The sequence below is a fragment of the Engystomops pustulosus genome, chromosome 5 (genome assembly GCF_040894005.1).
Source record: "Engystomops pustulosus chromosome 5, aEngPut4.maternal, whole genome shotgun sequence".
In the NCBI taxonomy this organism is placed as follows: domain Eukaryota; kingdom Metazoa; phylum Chordata; class Amphibia; order Anura; family Leptodactylidae; genus Engystomops; species Engystomops pustulosus.
In genome coordinates this window covers 111,906,953-111,925,650 of record NC_092415.1, presented here as the reverse complement: position 1 = coordinate 111,925,650, position 18,698 = coordinate 111,906,953, and the positions used below count along the sequence as shown (strand labels likewise).

At 40.2% G+C, this 18,698-nt stretch overlaps 1 long non-coding RNA gene across 1 annotated transcript in view; it reads left to right on the top strand.

Annotated features, from left to right (window-relative positions):
* LOC140134172 (uncharacterized) overlaps positions 1 to 10,072 on the top strand; it is a 38,440-nt gene extending 28,368 nt beyond the window's left edge. Inside the window, exons 2-3 of the long non-coding RNA XR_011856092.1 lie at positions 9,298 to 9,356; positions 9,430 to 10,072. This is a non-coding gene — a long non-coding RNA (uncharacterized lncRNA). The remainder of the gene's footprint in view (positions 1 to 9,297; positions 9,357 to 9,429) is intronic.
* Positions 10,073 to 18,698: the final 8,626 nt, after the last annotated feature.

The window sequence follows — 18,698 nt, the reverse complement described above, 5'->3', positions numbered from 1 at the left end:
CATTATTTCAAAAATACATTATAATTGCATTCTTCATTTAGACCTTTTGGACTCCAAACGATTAATCCAATATACCTCTCTTCTTAGTAAACGTATTTTGATTTGTTCACTATCACTGCCTTCCACCTCTTCGATTATCATCCACCTGAGATCTGAAACTTGACCACTTCCAAGAAAGTGGTCATTAAAGGGGTTATCCGGGTTTAAATTTTTTTTTATGGCCGGGCTGGGGAGGGCTAGTTAAACATAATAAACATGGACTTACCTCCTCCGGTGCTGCCGATGTCCCGCGCCGCGGTCACTTCGATCCGTGCCCCTGTAATCAAACAGGGGCACGGAAGCCGCGCACAGGGAGCTTCCGGTCCGCGATGTGGACGGCTCCTCCCATGCGTCCATATCTCTCAGCGTTGTAAGCGCTGGGAGATGGTGCGCATGGGAGCTTCCGGACGGCCGGAAGCTCCCTGTGCGCCCCTGTAATGAAACCGGCGCACAGAGAAGACCGGCCGCGGCGCGGGACATCGGCAGCACCGGAGGAGGTAAGTACATGTTTATTATGTTTAAATAGCCCTCCCCAGCCCGGACATAAAAAATTTTTTAAACCCGGATAACCCCTTTAAGTGTCAGATCTCAGGTGGATGATAATCGAAGAGGTGGAAAGCAGTGATAGTGAACAAATCAAAATACGTTTACTAAGAAGTATAAGAGGTATATTGGATTAATCGTTTGGAGTCTCTATGTCCAAAAGGTCTAAATGAAGAATGCAATTATAATGTATTTTTGAAATAATGTATTTTAGAAACAATATATAAAAAGGTTGTGCAATAATATCAAAATAGACGTACTTTATATATTTTATCACGACTCCATTTAGACCGTATATTTTTAACATCTAGTAACAAACCTATATATACATCTAGCTATTTCTTGCAGTTTTAAAACTTGTAGTACATAACACAACAACTTCCGGCCAACAGGGTTTTAAATACCTTGGAGACACGCATCGCATACGTCTGAGGAAGGGGGCGTGCCCCTCGAAACGTCACAACAGGTGGACGATACTACTCTGTCCAACAGTCAGAGAAATGTTAGTCTCAGCACTGGGGTCTCCGAAAAAGTGAGTAGTGTGAAGATACTGCTGAACGCCAAAAGAGGTGAACCTTTCAACTTTACTATTAGTTAGCACACTCACACGGATATTTACTTACTAGCCGCAAGAAAAAAGCAAAAATGTTTTGTATCTAAGAAAATGTATAGAAGACGAATGAAAATGAATATGAATTGATGTAAATACATGTATATACTAAAATGAAGTAAAATTTGAAAAAGCATACTATGGTTTCAAATGGTCATTTTATAGGACACTGTTCACTGATGCGATTTTTTGGAGGATATGGAGATCCTGCCTAGTCCTTGACCAATGGTAAAATTTATACCTCTGTTTACTATTATCAATACCTTTATCCTACTATATATCAGGGGAATGCACATCATCTGTAGAAATGATTAATACAAAGTCAAGTAAGTACATTGTATCTGTAGTCAGAGTAGATCAATCTACTATGTTCATTACTTGTGCAAATTATTCTGGATATAGCACAAATTACATGTACATGTTAAGCGTCTACACCATTGATTACATACAAGCTTTCGATTCTGAAATTTCAACACAAACACAAACACATGAATATATCTATATACATACATACACACTAAAAATTCTGAGTGAATAATATGTGACCCAATTATTTGACTTTCACAAAAGCTAATTTTGATCTTTTTAATCTTTATAAAGACAGAATATCTGTTTGCAGTATTTGAATTCGATGAGCAGTGAAGTGTTCTAGAGCAGGTTGTAAGAGCACAGGATCTAACAAATAGTGCTGAATGGGATGAAGGATTCATTTAACCCTACTGTAAAGGGATTGTTTTTAAGTGGCTTAAATAGAAAATCCTAAGCCCCCTTTGTTGTTCAAAGCCAAAGACCTTTTAAAATAAAGCTAACAAGGTTTAAGCCATTTGGTATTTCCTTCTCAAAGACATTATATTTTACCTTTATATTTTACCTTATTCTTAACACTTTATCACCACAATCTAAATGGAGAAATCACATGGGCTAGACTTAGGTCATTTGCTTTGAGTATATACATTAAATAAGAAAATACCTCTGCTCATTTGCCAGTGGCCTTTGCAAGTCAACTAATTAGGTGATTAAGTCATTAGAAGGATATGTGCACCTCAATAGGTTTGGCTCAGTTATTGAAATCAAAGGAGATAAAGACAAGATACTTTTTTATTCTACCACATTGAAAAGTTAATTAATCCATTAACTTTGTCCTGGCAGCACTTTCCTATAGTGTGGTAGAAAATGAAGGAAGATAGCCTTTCAAAAAGCCTTTGAAACATACTAGTATGACAAATGGTCCTTTCTTTGGCACATTATACAAAGGAGGATAATTTTAACCATTGTGGGTAAAACTAGGACAAGAAATCATCAAAACTGGAATTAATGTAGTAAAGCTTAGGGATTTAGATTAATATCTATACACACAGTAATTGAAATTCCCAAGAAATTGAATATAGAATTTCATAGCATAGGTGAATGACAAATATCTATTTTATTGAGGCATGTTAATTTGTTGCACTTTCCACAAGGTCTGGTTTCACTGAAAAAAAAAATCGGAGTTTTTTTGCCATCTTTACATACAGTCCCATGGATCTTGTAAAGTATTCCAAACCTAATTTCTATGGAATTGTAAAGAATCATAGATATTGACCATAAGAGAGCAATCCAATGATCTATAGGTTTTTTTTTTTAGTTTTTGTCTTTTTTGAGGTATGCCTTTTAAAAGGCTACTAAAATATTTTTAAGAATTCTTTACTCTCATTGAAGAACAGCATAGCCAAACCCTTGCCATAAGGAAATTTCTATTTTCAGTAGACAATCAGAAAGTCCTTTCAAAGTGTTAGAGATTTTTATCTAGGGCCTAACCGCCCTTAGCAGTTGTACAGGCGACTTATATATATTTCATGGTTGTCCTGGTACCAGGAACTTGAACATAAAACCAAGACACGTTAGTCTCTTAGTGTATGTAAAGATCTTCTCCCTCGTTTAATATCTCAAATGCATAATATCACAGACAGAGAGTCATCATTGGGGGGCGTGACAAGGAGATAAGGTGCTTGGATGCTATAGGCTTAGTTTAAATGTGCTACAACCGCCCTCTAATACATTCTACAAAAAGTTAATTAATTGTGCTAGGTTCTCAGGGACCTTGTACACAGATAAACGGTATTGTTTATACTAATTTCCTGAGAAGAAAGAGATAAATTGTCTCCGAATGGAGGACAGACTGGCTTCTCATTAAATGTCAAAGGGAATTAGCTGACAAGCTAACGAGCAAACACGTTACATAAAATGAAGTTTGAATTATGACATTAACTGGACAGTGCTTTGACCCCCAGCGTGACCCCTGGCTAATACTTAAAATGGTGGACAGTAATCAAGATGTCGTCCAAAACCAGTACGATCTCCTTAACATAAGGAACAGACAATGTAGTCAAACATTTGAGGTTTAATGTTAAAAAAACACATTTTTTAATGTAGATAATGCACACCTCATATCCGATACCTCTAAATGTCTGGTAAAGAACAAACCATGCCGAGATGAAGACCCCTTTCACAATTGCATTTTTCACACGTGTTTTCTGTGCGTGCTTTTGACGCGCAGAACTTGCATTTCAATCAATGGGTCTTTTCAGACTTGCATTTTTTTTTAACGCACGTTTAAATCTCAGCATGCTCTTCTTTTGCAAGTCATGCGTATGAAAAACGCACCATACAAGTCTATGAAGACGCAGCAAAAACGCATTTCACTCTGAGACACATGCAAGTCTAATGCAAGTTCAATGCGTTTTTCACTCATCAGTTGCCATAGAAAAGATAGAGCTCAGCCCTGAGTCCTTTCACGCGCGTTATCTGTGTGTGAAAAATGCATTGAAATTGCATTGAAAATGCGTGTGAAAAACTGAGACACTGAACAAACTCTGACTGAAAACTGATTAAACTCTGATGCAAAATGTCCGTTTTTCACTGACCAAACCCTGATCGCACCCTGATCAAACTCTGACGTGATCTGCAACGCAAATGTGGAAGGGGCCTAACCCCTTAACATCGAGGCCCTTTTTCATTTTTGTGTTTCCATTTTTTACTCCCCACCTTAAGTTTTTCATTTTTCCATGTAAAGAGCTGTGTGAGGGCTTGTTTTCTGCATAGCAAATTGCACTTTTTTCATACGTTTACAAAAATTAAAACCTGTACATTTTTTTTTTCATTTTTCTTTTATATATCTTCTGGCGCTAATAACTTTTTGAGACTTCAGTGTACAGAGCTGTGGGTGGTGTACTTTTTTGCGACTTTTGATGAGGTTATCAATGCTACAAGTTTGAGGACTATACAGCCTATTAATCACTTTTTATTGAATTTATATTTTTCAAAATGACAAAAAAGTGGTATTTTCAATTTTGTGAGCTATTTTACGTTACAGGGTTAAATGCTGTGAAAAACTGTTATTATATTTTGATAGATCTGACATTCTGGGATGTGGCGATTTGGTGACATGTTTATTTTTAGGTTTTTTTATATTTATTTTTTAACATTTTTAAATATTTTTGAGACCCGAGGTTGTCTGATTGCAGCAATATGCAGCAAATGCCCACCTAGTATCGAAAGAGCTCAGTCTGTGAGCCGTCTCCATACCCCCGCAGCAGGCATTGTCAATGCTAAATATCTGAATTGTTACTATATATGAATAGGCCTTTGTCCCATAGATTTACAATTAAAAGCCATTAGAGTCATGAATGCCATTGAGGCTCAGTTCACCCTACCATTTAGATTTGTTTCTGGTTTAACTTAAAAAAGTAAGAAACTGATATTGGACAGATCTATTAAAAACCGCATTGAAGTCGATTTTTTAATGTTATCTGTTTCATGTCTCTTAATGTCATCATTTTTTTCATTTTTTTTAATTCTAAGTACTTTTTTCAGCTAAAAAAAAATGGATGATGGCTAACTGACCATAACAGATGACACCAAGTTATCTTTTACATTTTAGTCAAGGGGGACAGATAGTAAGTGTCATTTTTTACAGTTTTTTTAGATGAGGAAATAGACAGATATTGATACATTGAAATAGTTAATATATACTGTAGATAGAAAAATAGATGATGGAAAGATTATAGAAAATGTGAGGTATAGGGAGGCAGGCAGAAAGAACTGAGAGATCAATAGATAGATAAGTAGATTGAAAAGCGATATTGATACGTAGGTAGAAATGAGATATCTTTAAATGACATCTATGAGCAATAGACATAGATTTGAGGGAAGCTATGGATCGATGTCTTGAAAATGAAAGTAAAGTGTCTGTTCCTGCAACACTGTCATCTGTTATGTTCAGTTGTATTACCGCTTATTTACTATCCGTTATCTTTTTGTAACAGAGGTAAATAAACGGAAATCCTGACAGTAGTGTAAACTTAGCCATAGCACTTTATTTTAGATTGCAGCTCAGCAAAATGAAAAAATACACAAATAAAATAATATATTTTTAAACATTTTAAAGACAATACTTATGTCTCTTGTGTTTATAAGCTGGGACTATACCGTTTCCCAAACTTGGAAGAAAAAGTATCATAAAAAAAGTATTGTACCCACTACAAATGTACTGGTACAATTTTATGCCATTTTCCATCCATTAAAATGTTAATAAAATGTGATAAAAAAATAACTCACCCTGCAAAAATTTACACCATACACAGCTCTATTAACAAAAGTGTACAGATGACAAAATATCACACGTGTATGGGTGTCAAAATATGGCAATGAAATTACTTTATATTTAGCATGTTTGTAAGGATGGCTGGGACTCAGGAATACAAAAAAGACAGTGAGTTCTAAGCTAAGCCCCCCCCCCAAAGTGAGTATTAACCCCTTAACGCTGAAGCCACTTTTCACCTTCCTGACACGGCCCATTTTTTCAAATCTGCCCTGTGTCACTATAAATGGTTATAACTTCGGAACGCTTTAACATATACAAGTGATTTTAAAATTGTTTTCTCGTGACGCTTTGTACTTCATGCTAGTTGAAAAATGTTGGTGTTATGTGTTGCATTTATTTATGAGAAAATCAGATGTTTGGTGAAAATTTGGAAAAATTCTTGATTTTTGAACTTCAAAATGTTCTACTTTTTCCATACATAGTCATAACCGCAAAAAAATGTAATAACTAACATTCACTAAATGTCTAATTTATGCCTCCATGTTTTTTTATGCATACTCTTATTTTTGTAGTATGTTATGGGGCTTTGAACGTCAGGTGCGATTTTTCACATTTTCATAAAAAACGCAAAATCCTGCTATTCAGGGACCTGCTCAGGTTTCAAATCACTTTGAGAGACCTAAATAAAAGTAAAACCCCATAAATTACCCCATTATAAAAACTACACCCCTCAACGTACGCAAAACAACTTTTATGAAGTTTATTAACCCTTTAATTGTTTTACAGGGGTTAAAACAAAATCGGATACAATTTTGAAAGTAAACTTTTTTGGCTAAATGAATGTGTTTTTCAAAAAATGTACAAATTCTCAGTGGATAAAATACCAAAACGCTCCACAAAATTTGATACCCAATCCCTCCCGCGTATAACAATAATGGTGGTAACCTGCTGTATGGGCACACGCCAGGGCATCGAAGGGAAGCTGCGCCATTCAGAGCAGATTATGCATTGTCACTTTTTATTGGCTATACAATCTTTATTTTTTGGGCAATTTGGACATATAAGGGCTTATTTTTTGTGACATGAGATGCACTTTACAAATAATTCATTTTCGTGGGTAATTAGCTTATTGATGAGATTTTATTAACTCTTGAATGTATGGGTGAAAAGAAAATTGTCAATTTTGGTTTACTTTTTTTTCGTATTTTTTGGGGGTTGTACATTGTTCACTTAAAATACTATATTGTCTTTATTCTATAGGTCACTACGATTATGGTGATACCTCATTTATACAGTTTTTCATTTATTTTTACAATTTTACTGGATAAAAACTAATATAGAGGAAATCTCATTTGTTTTTGCATCGCCATCTTTTCGGAGACGTAACTTTAATATTTTTTGGTTGACAGAGCTAGTTTAGGGCTTATTTTTTACGTGTTGAGTTGTACTTTTCAGTGGTACCATTTTGGTGCACATAACTTTTTTTGATCACTTTTTAGAACATTTTTGTGTAGAGATTTTATGAAAAATGTACATTTTTGGCGTGTTTTACGGGTTTTGTTTTTACGGCGTTCACCGAGCGGGTCCAATAATGTTTCTGAGTTATTGTACGGATTGTTACGGACGCGGTGATACCAAATATGTGGGGTTTTTTGGCGATTTTGTGTTTTTTTCACTTTATTGCATGTGTATAGGGAATATTTGTGTTTAGGGGACTTTAACTTTATTTAATTAATTCTTTTTATTAAAAAATAATTTTATGTACTGTTTTTAACATTTTTTATTAACTTTTACAGGTTAGCTTGAACAAGTGATCCACTGATCACTTGTTCAAGCTCTTCTTCACATTACACAGTGTAATACAGATGTATTACACTGTGTAATGTAACACACTGAGCATGCTGCGCATGCTCAGTGTGTTACAGCCGGGTCCTGCCAGAAGGCACGGACCCGGCTCACAGAAGAGGATCGCGCAGCCCCGGGCACCGGCAGTCCCGGGGCTGCGATCGGAGCAGCGGACCCCCCCGGTAAGCGCCGCGGGGGGGTCCGATTCTTCTCAAATGCCCCTAGCACGCTGCGGTCAGCGCGACCGCGACGTGTCAGGGGTTAACACCCGCTATCGGAGAAATCTCCGATCGCGGGTGTTAGAGGCGGGTGTCGGCTATAATATATAGCCGACACCCGCAGCTTCTGGCGCGGGCTCCGTTCTGGAGCCGGCGCCAGAAGCATGACGTACTATTACCGCATTTTGCGGGAACCCACCTCCCGCCATGCAGTAATAGTACGTCAAATGTCGGGAAGGGGTTAATGACCTGTGACAATCCGTTAATAGGTCTCTGTGCAGATCCAGAACTAGACAAACAAACCAAAAAACAGAATAAGGCCCCTTTCACACTTGTGTTGAAGATCACGTCAGAGTCTGATCAGAGAGCAATCAGGGTTTGGTCAGTGAAAAACTGACATTTCATCAGAGTTCAGTCAGAGTTTTTTCAGTGTCAGTTTTTCACGCACATTTTCAATGCGTTTCAATTTCAGGACTCAGGACTGAGCTCTATCTTTTCTAAGGCAATTGTTGCGTGAAAAAACCCATTGCACTTGCATTGGACTTGCAAGTGTCTCAGAGTGCAATGCGTTTTTGATGCATTTCCATAGACTTGTATGGTGCGTTTTTTACGCTCGTTACGGGCGTTAAAAAAACATGCGTGTGTGCATGAAGAAGAATGCAAAAAACCCATTGAGTGCAATGCAATCTCTGCGCATCAAAAGCATGCACAGAACACATGTGTAACACACGCATGAAAGGTGCCTTAGGCCCCTTCCACACTAGCGAGTGTGATGCGATGAACTCGCATCACACTCGCAACGCAAGCTGCCGGGAACGCACGGCCCGAACGCTGCACCGCGGGAGTGAACTGACATGCTGAGTTCACTCCCGCGGTGCAGCGTTCGGGCCGTGCGTTCCCGGCAGCTTGCGTTGCGAGTGTGATGCGAGTTCATCGCATCACACTCGCTAGTGTGGAAGGGGCCTAAGATGGAGTAGAGGAACCAAGTCAGCAACTGTGGTAGCAAACAATGATAAAATCTAGATCTTAAAAGTAGTAAGAGGTTCAAGCCAGAGGTTAGGTACCAAAAGGGAATCAGAGAAACGAACAGAACAAGTATGAATGAAGCCAGGGAGAAAATTGACCAACAGCCGATGTAGTGAGTGGTAAATAATTATAGAGAGGAAAGGCCAAGCCCCATGTGTAAGGAGTTGTAATCACAGATACACAGAGTTAACCCTCGCTAGAGAAAGGCATATTTCAGAGGGTGTGGCAGAAATGAGATCAGCTAGCCACTAAAGCCCAGTTCAGACTGGCAGACAAGTGAAAAATAGATAAATCAATGTCTCTTCAACCTACAAGTGTGGATCGAGGAAGATGGTGACGCAGATGTGACAATATTTGTGATGTCTTTGGTGAGAATCTTTCCCTTTGTCCACATCTTGTTTCCCCTTATTTATTTTACTATGTATCTTTTTCAGGTACCATGTTAAAAAGTACACATTGTCTTAATGCCTCACACTGTAAATACATTTGACAAGTAAGTAAAATGATGTTATTCACATATTACAAATCCACAGAAAGATGCTGAAGATCAATCATCTTTTTTCTAGGAATGGATGACAAGCTACAAAAAACATTGTTGTGTGAAAAGTGCCAGCTAACATGATCAAGCTTTAGGCAGAAGTTGATACTGGCAAGACAGAAGCTCACCTGTAGACGTGTCTGTGAAGTGCTGAGAAATCTGGAATATATAAAGAATTAGTTTCAAAGGCACAAATGTGCATTATCTCATCAGTGTTCAACATCCACAATCCTAGCCACAAAAACAAAGAGCGAGAGAAAAGACCAAACCTCAGAACATCGAAACGACTCACAATATAGGTCTTCACATAATCCGGTCATCCCTTGCTGATTATATGAATTCATACACTTGGGGTGTCATCACTGCTTAGATATGTAGTGGTCTAACCTGTGTAATGTATGTTCAGTGCTGTCAACCCATTTGTATTCCTGCCAAGTAATTAAACATGTTGGGTATATCATATTAGATATGCAGATTTACAAGAAGTAGAGTAATCTATAAACTGCCATTACTTCTAGGCTTCATTATGTAATTTATCATTAGTCTGCATTCTTAAATATCTGTGATCTAAAAATCTGACATACTGAGTATTATTGTTTTTTGTTTGGAAAAATAAATTTTGGTAGATCTGGTCTTAAATCACTCTGATTTTGAAAATTCACTTGCTTCTCTGTAGTCATTAATTAATTAATTTTTTTAAATATTTTTGTATTAAAGAATAAAATGCATCTTTATTCTTTTGTATCTCAGCAAAACCATATTTGCAGTGGAAATACATAATTTATTATGGTACACTTTTTTATTTGAATTATTTTGAATAAATTGACACATTAGAATCTGTTTTGTGATGTTCATCTGAGGTTTTATTTATCTGATTTTAAGGTATTCTAAGAATGTACGAGATCATAATGGGTAAAATATGTGTACTTTTTAAAGTATATTAGTTACATGCATATTATACTTTTTTAAATCTAATTGCACTATAAAGATAATATCCCTCCTCTAACTAGTATACTGTATATGGAAATTTAATTTGTCATCAAAAGGTGATGAAAAACCATTTGCAGATCTATATTACACTATATTTCAAAAGGGGCATATGGAGGTACAGAAGGGATATAGTGGGTCTAATATTGTTTTATAATCGTCAGAATTGGGTCATAATTAGAGATGAGCGAGCACTAAAATGCTTTTCCCGATGCTCAAGTGCTCGTCTCGAAAAACGAGCCCCATAGAAGTCAATGGGAGACTCGAGCATTTTTCAAGGGGACCAAGAGTCTGCACAGGGAAGCTTGGCCAAACACCTAGAAACCTCAGAAAATGATGGAAACACCACGGAAATGGACAGGAAACAGCAGGGGCAGCATGCATGGATGCCTCTGAGGCTGCTTAATCGCACCATTATGCCAAAATTATGGGCAACAGCATGGCCTTGACAGAGTGACCGAATGAGGCTAGATAGCATCTAAAACATCCAATAATTGACCCTGACACTATAGGGGACGGCATCCAGAGGCAGCGGCAGCAGCGGCAGGCTAGAGAGTGTCTTGGCGACATACCCTAAATGGAAGGTAGATACATAATGGAACTCGGCCCATCTGTCGCCGCCATGCTGGAGACCTGAAGTTTCAATCATAGAAGCAATATGGATGAATATGGTGAAACACCTGAAAATTCTGCCTGACACAGCTCGTTTGATAAGGGGATGATGTGCTGTATATCCTCTCGTGCTCCAGCGTCTGGGGTATAGAGAGTTGAAAGTTGCGCATGGAGACATTGGTGGACGCTGTGGAGGATCGTGGAGGCAAAATGGACAGGAAACAGCAGGGGCAGTATGCATGGATGCCTCTGAGACTGCCTAATCTTAGGATGCAGCTGGCGGTCCGCTGCCAGGCTAGCTTTCACCTGTCCAAGCCCCTGTCTCTTGGCTCCTTCCCACCCAAAATGGGCATGGGGGCCAGAAGCGTTTACTTTGAAAAAATTATAATTTTCAAAGCAGGCGGGGTCGTTTGAATATTTCACCTAGGAATAATGGAATAGCATAGCAGTTCTATTTTTAATTGTTTTTTCGTAAATGGTTCCATGATTAAGAGCAACAGTATGGGGCATCCATATTGCGCTGCTATGATTGCAACTTCAGGTCTCCAGCATGGCGGAGACAGATGGGCCGAGTTCCATTATGTATCTGGTGAAACACCCGAAAATTCTGCTTGACACAGCAAGTTTGATAAGGGGACGATGTATGGAGGCTGTAAAGTAGTAGTAGATTAAAGGTGCTGCAGTTAAAACTATGTTAGTTGGATCTTGGGATGGAGCTGGCGCTCCGCTGCCAGGCAAGCTTTCGCCTGTCCAAGCCCCTGTCTCTCGGCTCCTCCCCAAACAGCACTTCTAAGAACCTTTTGTATAAGATCAAGTGTAGTAGTGTTCTTATAAGTTTGGGTTATGGCGGGTGAGGGGAATGTAAACCAGTGGCGTAACAACAGCCGTAGCAGCCGTAGCGGTTGCTACAGGGCCCGTGCTGCTAGGGGGCCCGGGATGGACGTGAACCGTGTTGTCCGCCCACTCTCCCGCCCCCCCTGACAGTCGGCAACAAATCCTCCCCGCCGACATGTGCCCCTGCCCGCCTGCCGGCACATCCTGCCACCTACCCACCAGCAAGTCTTCCCGCCCACCAGCATTCTTCCTGTCCGCCCGCCTCTACAATCCCCTTCCTGCCCACCTGCATGGCCGCCCACCTGCCTCCACATTCTCCTAGTCAACCACCCGCCTCCACGATCCCCTACCCCCCTCCACGATCACCTTCCCGCCTCCACGATCACCTGCCCGCCCACCGGTATGTCTTCTCGACCCCCTACATGTCCCCCTTCCCGCCCACCAGCATGTTCCCCCACCCCGCCGGCACATTTCCCTACCTGCCTGTCGGTGCGTCCTTCCGGCCGGCTCTATCAGACGCCCGCCGTCGCGTCTCCCTACTCGCCCACCGCCCGACTACAGCCATGTGGCCTGCCCCTGCCTCACCCCCGCTCACCCCTGGCAGGACTTCACTACTAAAACGAACTTCATGGGACTCTCCACCACCCCTGAAAGCACCGCCCGCCAGGACCATAAAGTAAGTTAATAATTTTATCTGTGTATATATATATGCCTATGTGTGTGTATATATATATATATATATATATGCCTATGTGTGTGTATATATGCATATGCCTATGTGTGTGTATATATATATGCCTATGTGTGTGTTTATATGAATATGCCTATGTGTGTGTATATATATATGCCTATGTGTGTGTATATATGCATATGCCTATATGTGTGTGTATATATATATGGCTATGTGTGTGTATATATATATATGCCTATGTGTGTGTATATATGCATATAGCTATGTGTGTGTATATATGCATATGCCTGTGTGTGTGTATATATATATATGCCTATGTGTGTGTATATATGCATATGCGTGTGTGTGTGTGTGTGTGTGTGTGTGTGTGTGTGTGTGTGTGTGTGTGTGTGTGTGTGTGTGTGTGTGTGTGTGTGTGTATATATATATATATATATATATATATAGGGAAAGTCCAAAACAGCACATCAAAGAAATAGCAGTGGTGGGTGCAGGCACTCAGAACCAGGCTTTAGGTCCTCCAGAGGTAGGTAATTGAAAATAGGCAGCACTCCAAGGTATTCAGTGAAAAAGTGGTGTTCTTTATTCCATGTTAGAGTACATTAAAGTACATAAGCAGCGACGTTTCGGCTCCAGGGAGCCTTTTTCAAGCCAAGTGAAGACAGTGGAGCTCATATATATACCAAACAGAGTGATCACATGATTAAGTAGCCCCGCCCCCTAATTTGCATATCCCGTCTAAATTTACAAACATGATAGGCATTAAATATCCACAAAATCATCAATAAATATATACATAGTGAAAGTGCATGTGCTGTGGTACAGTACATACCATTGATTTTACAAATATCATCAAGATTGTGTATTATAAAGTGCTAAGTGCAGTGTTACAATCAAAAACAATGACAAAAGATACCAGGATCTCACCATCCCATCCACGCGCTGCAGAGGGAAAAACCAGCCTGTGAGCGCGCCGATAGCCTCCGTGCGTTATACGCACATATGGAACGCAAGCCAAAGGAGGTGTAATGCGCATGACCGGAAATGCTGTTATACCGTTGTCTAGGAGACCAACGTCACTAATGCTCTGCTGTCACTCATATTACTAGAACCAGTCAGTGTAATGCAAAGCGGTACATTGTAAATTATATGCGTGTGTAACGCTGAATAGATTAGGGTCAATGGCACAAAAAGAGGGCATATATAGTTATACAGTCGGCACTTTTAGTGTCCGAGGGGCCAACAATGGCCAATGAAAGAGGAGGTAACGGGTCAGGTCCCTGCGTATTCAGGAGACAGAACCCACGGGCATCTAATCCACCCTGCAGCATCCAATTAGCTTGTCAGGGGATACGGATCCGGTGCCACTACTACCCATGTTAACCCTACACAGGAAAGCCACTCCCTTGGCACATAATATGACCACTGGGTACATTAACTGGTACCGTGGGTACCTTGATTTATTAAGGGAAATTGTACAAGAGTAGACAACAAGGTGAAGCAACAAATCCAAAAAAGGCAAAAAACGAAAAAGTAGCAAAATTTAAAGTAGATGGCAGCATATGGTGGTGTCGGATGGTGAGGAGACTCCCGGTATTGGCTTCAATACATTCATATATTCATGTCATCTGGAAAAATAAAAGAAAGACATTTTAGTAATATTACTCAAGTGTCGTAAAAATATTTAGACATTCATTAGAGGTGTTATCACTTTGTGTCAACACATCCTATAGGATATCATAAAGGTCTCCAGGCTAGAGCATTGTCACATACATTTCAAATACCGGTCAACTTAAAATCAACATTGAGACCTTTTGGTCTAAGGGTGTCAAGGACATATATCCATTCTAACTCCTTCTTTTTCAAAATGCGTTCTCTGTCCCCTCCTCTACGCAATGGGGGTACATAATCGATCAATTGGAATCGTAAGTCCTTCTCTGTGTGGCCTGCCTCAATAAAGTGTTTCGGCACGGGTAAATCTCTCCTACCGCTACGTATTGTGTAGCGGTGTTGGTTGAATCTAGTTTTAAATTCGAGAGTAGTCTCTCCAATATAGATGAACCCACAAGGGCAGCTCAGTTTATAGATCACATAGCAGCTATCGCAGTTAAGGTAGTGTTTTATTTTATACTCAACATCATTGTGAAGGAACATCGCACCTTTATCCATTTGTTTGCAGTTGATACAACTGCGACAAGGATAAGAACTAGAGATGAGCGAACATGCTCGTCCGAGCTTGATGCTCGTTCGAGCATTAGCGTACTCGAAACTGCTCGTTGCTCGGACGAATACTTCGCCCGCTCGAGAAAATGGCAGCTCCCGCCGTTTTGCATTTTGGCGGCCAGAAACAGAGCCAATCACAAGCCAGGAGACTCTGCACTCCACCCAGCATGACGTGGTACCCTTACACGTCGATAGCAGTGGTTGGCTGGCCAGATCAGGTGACCCTGGGATAGACTAGCCGCTGCCCGCGCTGCTCGGATCATTCTGTGTCTGGATGCCGCTAGGGAGAGAGCTGCTGCTGGTCAGGGAAAGCGTTAGGGTGTTCTATTAGCTTACTGTTAGGCAGGAGTGATTCTCCAAGAACCCAACAGCCCTTCTTAGGGCTACAATAACGTTCTACTTTTTTTTTTTTTTATTTGCATCTAGTACCATTTTGTGAGGAATTAGCAGGGGGACTTGCTACCGTTGTGTTTAGCTCTTAGTGGCACACATATCCACCTCAAACACCAAAGTGGGAAAATTTAGTAGGGGTTGGATTTCAATTAGGCACAGTCTGCCATTTGTCCTTTTTTATTTTACGTTTATTTTGTTTAATAACTCAGTGTCATCTCATCTGGCATAGTAGTGTGCTTTCATACTTGGCTAGAAAATAGCCATAGGAGAATCCAAACGGCTTACGCCTACAGTAGCGTTATATATTTGATTTCTGGTTGATCTGCTGGTGGCTGTACTTGCTGCAGTGCATCTACTAGCCAATTGTCAGCAATTTGTAGTGAGACTTGCGACCGCTGTGTTTTGCGCTTAGTGACGCACATATCCATTGCAAAGACCGAAGTGGGAAAATTTAGTAGGGGTTGGATTTCAATTAGGCACAGTCTGCCATTTGTCCTTTTTTATTTTACGTTTATTTTGTTTAATAACTCAGCGTCATCTCATCTGGCATAGTAGTGTGCTTTCATACTTGGCTAGAAAATAGCCATAGGAGAATCCAAACGGCTTACGCCTACAGTAGCGTTATATATTTGATTTCTGGTTGATCTGCTGGTGGCTGTACTTGCTGCAGTGCATCTACTAGCCAATTGTCAGCAATTTGTAGTGAGACTTGCGACCGCTGTGTTTTGCGCTTAGTGACGCACATATCCATTGCAAAGACCGAAGTGGGAAAATTTAGTAGGGGTTGGATTTCAATTAGGCACAGTCTGCCATTTGTCCTTTTTTATTTTACGTTTATTTTGTTTAATAACTCAGCGTCATCTCATCTGGCATAGTAGTGTGCTTTCATACTTGGCTAGAAAATAGCCATAGGAGAATCCAAACGGCTTACGCCTACAGTAGCGTTATATATTTGATTTCTGGTTGATCTGCTGGTGGCTGTACTTGCTGCAGTGCATCTACTAGCCAATTGTCAGCAATTTGTAGTGAGACTTGCGACCGCTGTGTTTTGCGCTTAGTGACGCACATATCCATTGCAAAGACCGAAGTGGGAAAATTTAGTAGGGGTTGGATTTCAATTAGGCACAGTCTGCCATTTGTCCTTTTTTATTTTACGTTTATTTTGTTTAATAACTCAGCGTCATCTCATCTGGCATAGTAGTGTGCTTTCATACTTGGCTAGAAAATAGCCATAGGAGAATCCAAACGGCTTACGCCTACAGTAGCGTTATATATTTGATTTCTGGTTGATCTGCTGGTGGCTGTACTTGCTGCAGTGCATCTACTAGCCAATTGTCAGCAATTTGTAGTGAGACTTGCGACCGCTGTGTTTTGCGCTTAGTGACGCACATATCCATTGCAAAGACCGAAGTGGGAAAATTTAGTAGGGGTTGGATTTCAATTAGGCACAGTCTGCCATTTGTCCTTTTTTATTTTACGTTTATTTTGTTTAATAACTCAGCGTCATCTCATCTGGCATAGTAGTGTGCTTTCATACTTGGCTAGAAAATAGCCATAGGAGAATCCAAACGGCTTACGCCTACAGTAGCGTTATATATTTGATTTCTGGTTGATCTGCTGGTGGCTGTACTTGCTGCAGTGCATCTACTAGCCAATTGTGAGCAATTTGTAGTGAGACTTGCGACCGCTGTGTTTTGCGCTTAGTGACGCACATATCCATTGCAAAGACCGAAGTGGGAAAATTTAGTAGGGGTTGGATTTCAATTAGGCACAGTCTGCCATTTGTCCTTTTTTATTTTACGTTTATTTTGTTTAATAACTCAGCGTCATCTCATCTGGCATAGTAGTGTGCTTTCATACTTGGCTAGAAAATAGCCATAGGAGAATCCAAACGGCTTACGCCTACAGTAGCGTTATATATTTGATTTCTGGTTGATCTGCTGGTGGCTGTACTTGCTGCAGTGCATCTACTAGCCAATTGTCAGCAATTTGTAGTGAGACTTGCGACCGCTGTGTTTTGCGCTTAGTGACGCACATATCCATTGCAAAGACCGAAGTGGGAAAATTTAGTAGGGGTTGGATTTCAATTAGGCACAGTCTGCCATTTGTCCTTTTTTATTTTACGTTTATTTTGTTTAATAACTCAGCGTCATCTCATCTGGCATAGTAGTGTGCTTTCATACTTGGCTAGAAAATAGCCATAGGAGAATCCAAACGGCTTACGCCTACAGTAGCGTTATATATTTGATTTCTGGTTGATCTGCTGGTGGCTGTACTTGCTGCAGTGCATCTACTAGCCAATTGTGAGCAATTTGTAGTGAGACTTGCGACCGCTGTGTTTTGCGCTTAGTGACGCACATATCCATTGCAAAGACCGAAGTGGGAAAATTTAGTAGGGGTTGGATTTCAATTAGGCACAGTCTGCCATTTGTCCTTTTTTATTTTACGTTTATTTTGTTTAATAACTCAGCGTCATCTCATCTGGCATAGTAGTGTGCTTTCATACTTGGCTAGAAAATAGCCATAGGAGAATCCAAACGGCTTACGCCTACAGTAGCGTTATATATTTGATTTCTGGTTGATCTGCTGGTGGCTGTACTTGCTGCAGTGCATCTACTAGCCAATTGTCAGCAATTTGTAGTGAGACTTGCGACCGCTGTGTTTTGCGCTTAGTGACGCACATATCCATTGCAAAGACCGAAGTGGGAAAATTTAGTAGGGGTTGGATTTCAATTAGGCACAGTCTGCCATTTGTCCTTTTTTATTTTACGTTTATTTTGTTTAATAACTCAGCGTCATCTCATCTGGCATAGTAGTGTGCTTTCATACTTGGCTAGAAAATAGCCATAGGAGAATCCAAACGGCTTACGCCTACAGTAGCATTATATATTTGATTTCTGGTTGATCTGCTGGTGGCTGTACTTGCTGCAGTGCATCTACTAGCCAATTGTGAGCAATTTGTAGTGAGACTTGCGACCGCTGTGTTTTGCGCTTAGTGACGCACATATCCATTGCAAAGACCGAAGTGGGAAAATTTAGTAGGGGTTGGATTTCAATTAGGCACAGTCTGCCATTTGTCCTTTTTTATTTTACGTTTATTTTGTTTAATAACTCAGCGTCATCTCATCTGGCATAGTAGTGTGCTTTCATACTTGGCTAGAAAATAGCCATAGGAGAATCCAAACGGCTTACGCCTACAGTAGCGTTATATATTTGATTTCTGGTTGATCTGCTGGTGGCTGTACTTGCTGCAGTGCATCTACTAGCCAATTGTCAGCAATTTGTAGTGAGACTTGCGACCGCTGTGTTTTGCGCTTAGTGACGCACATATCCATTGCAAAGACCGAAGTGGGAAAATTTAGTAGGGGTTGGATTTCAATTAGGCACAGTCTGCCATTTGTCCTTTTTTATTTTACGTTTATTTTGTTTAATAACTCAGCGTCATCTCATCTGGCATAGTAGTGTGCTTTCATACTTGGCTAGAAAATAGCCATAGGAGAATCCAAACGGCTTACGCCTACAGTAGCGTTATATATTTGATTTCTGGTTGATCTGCT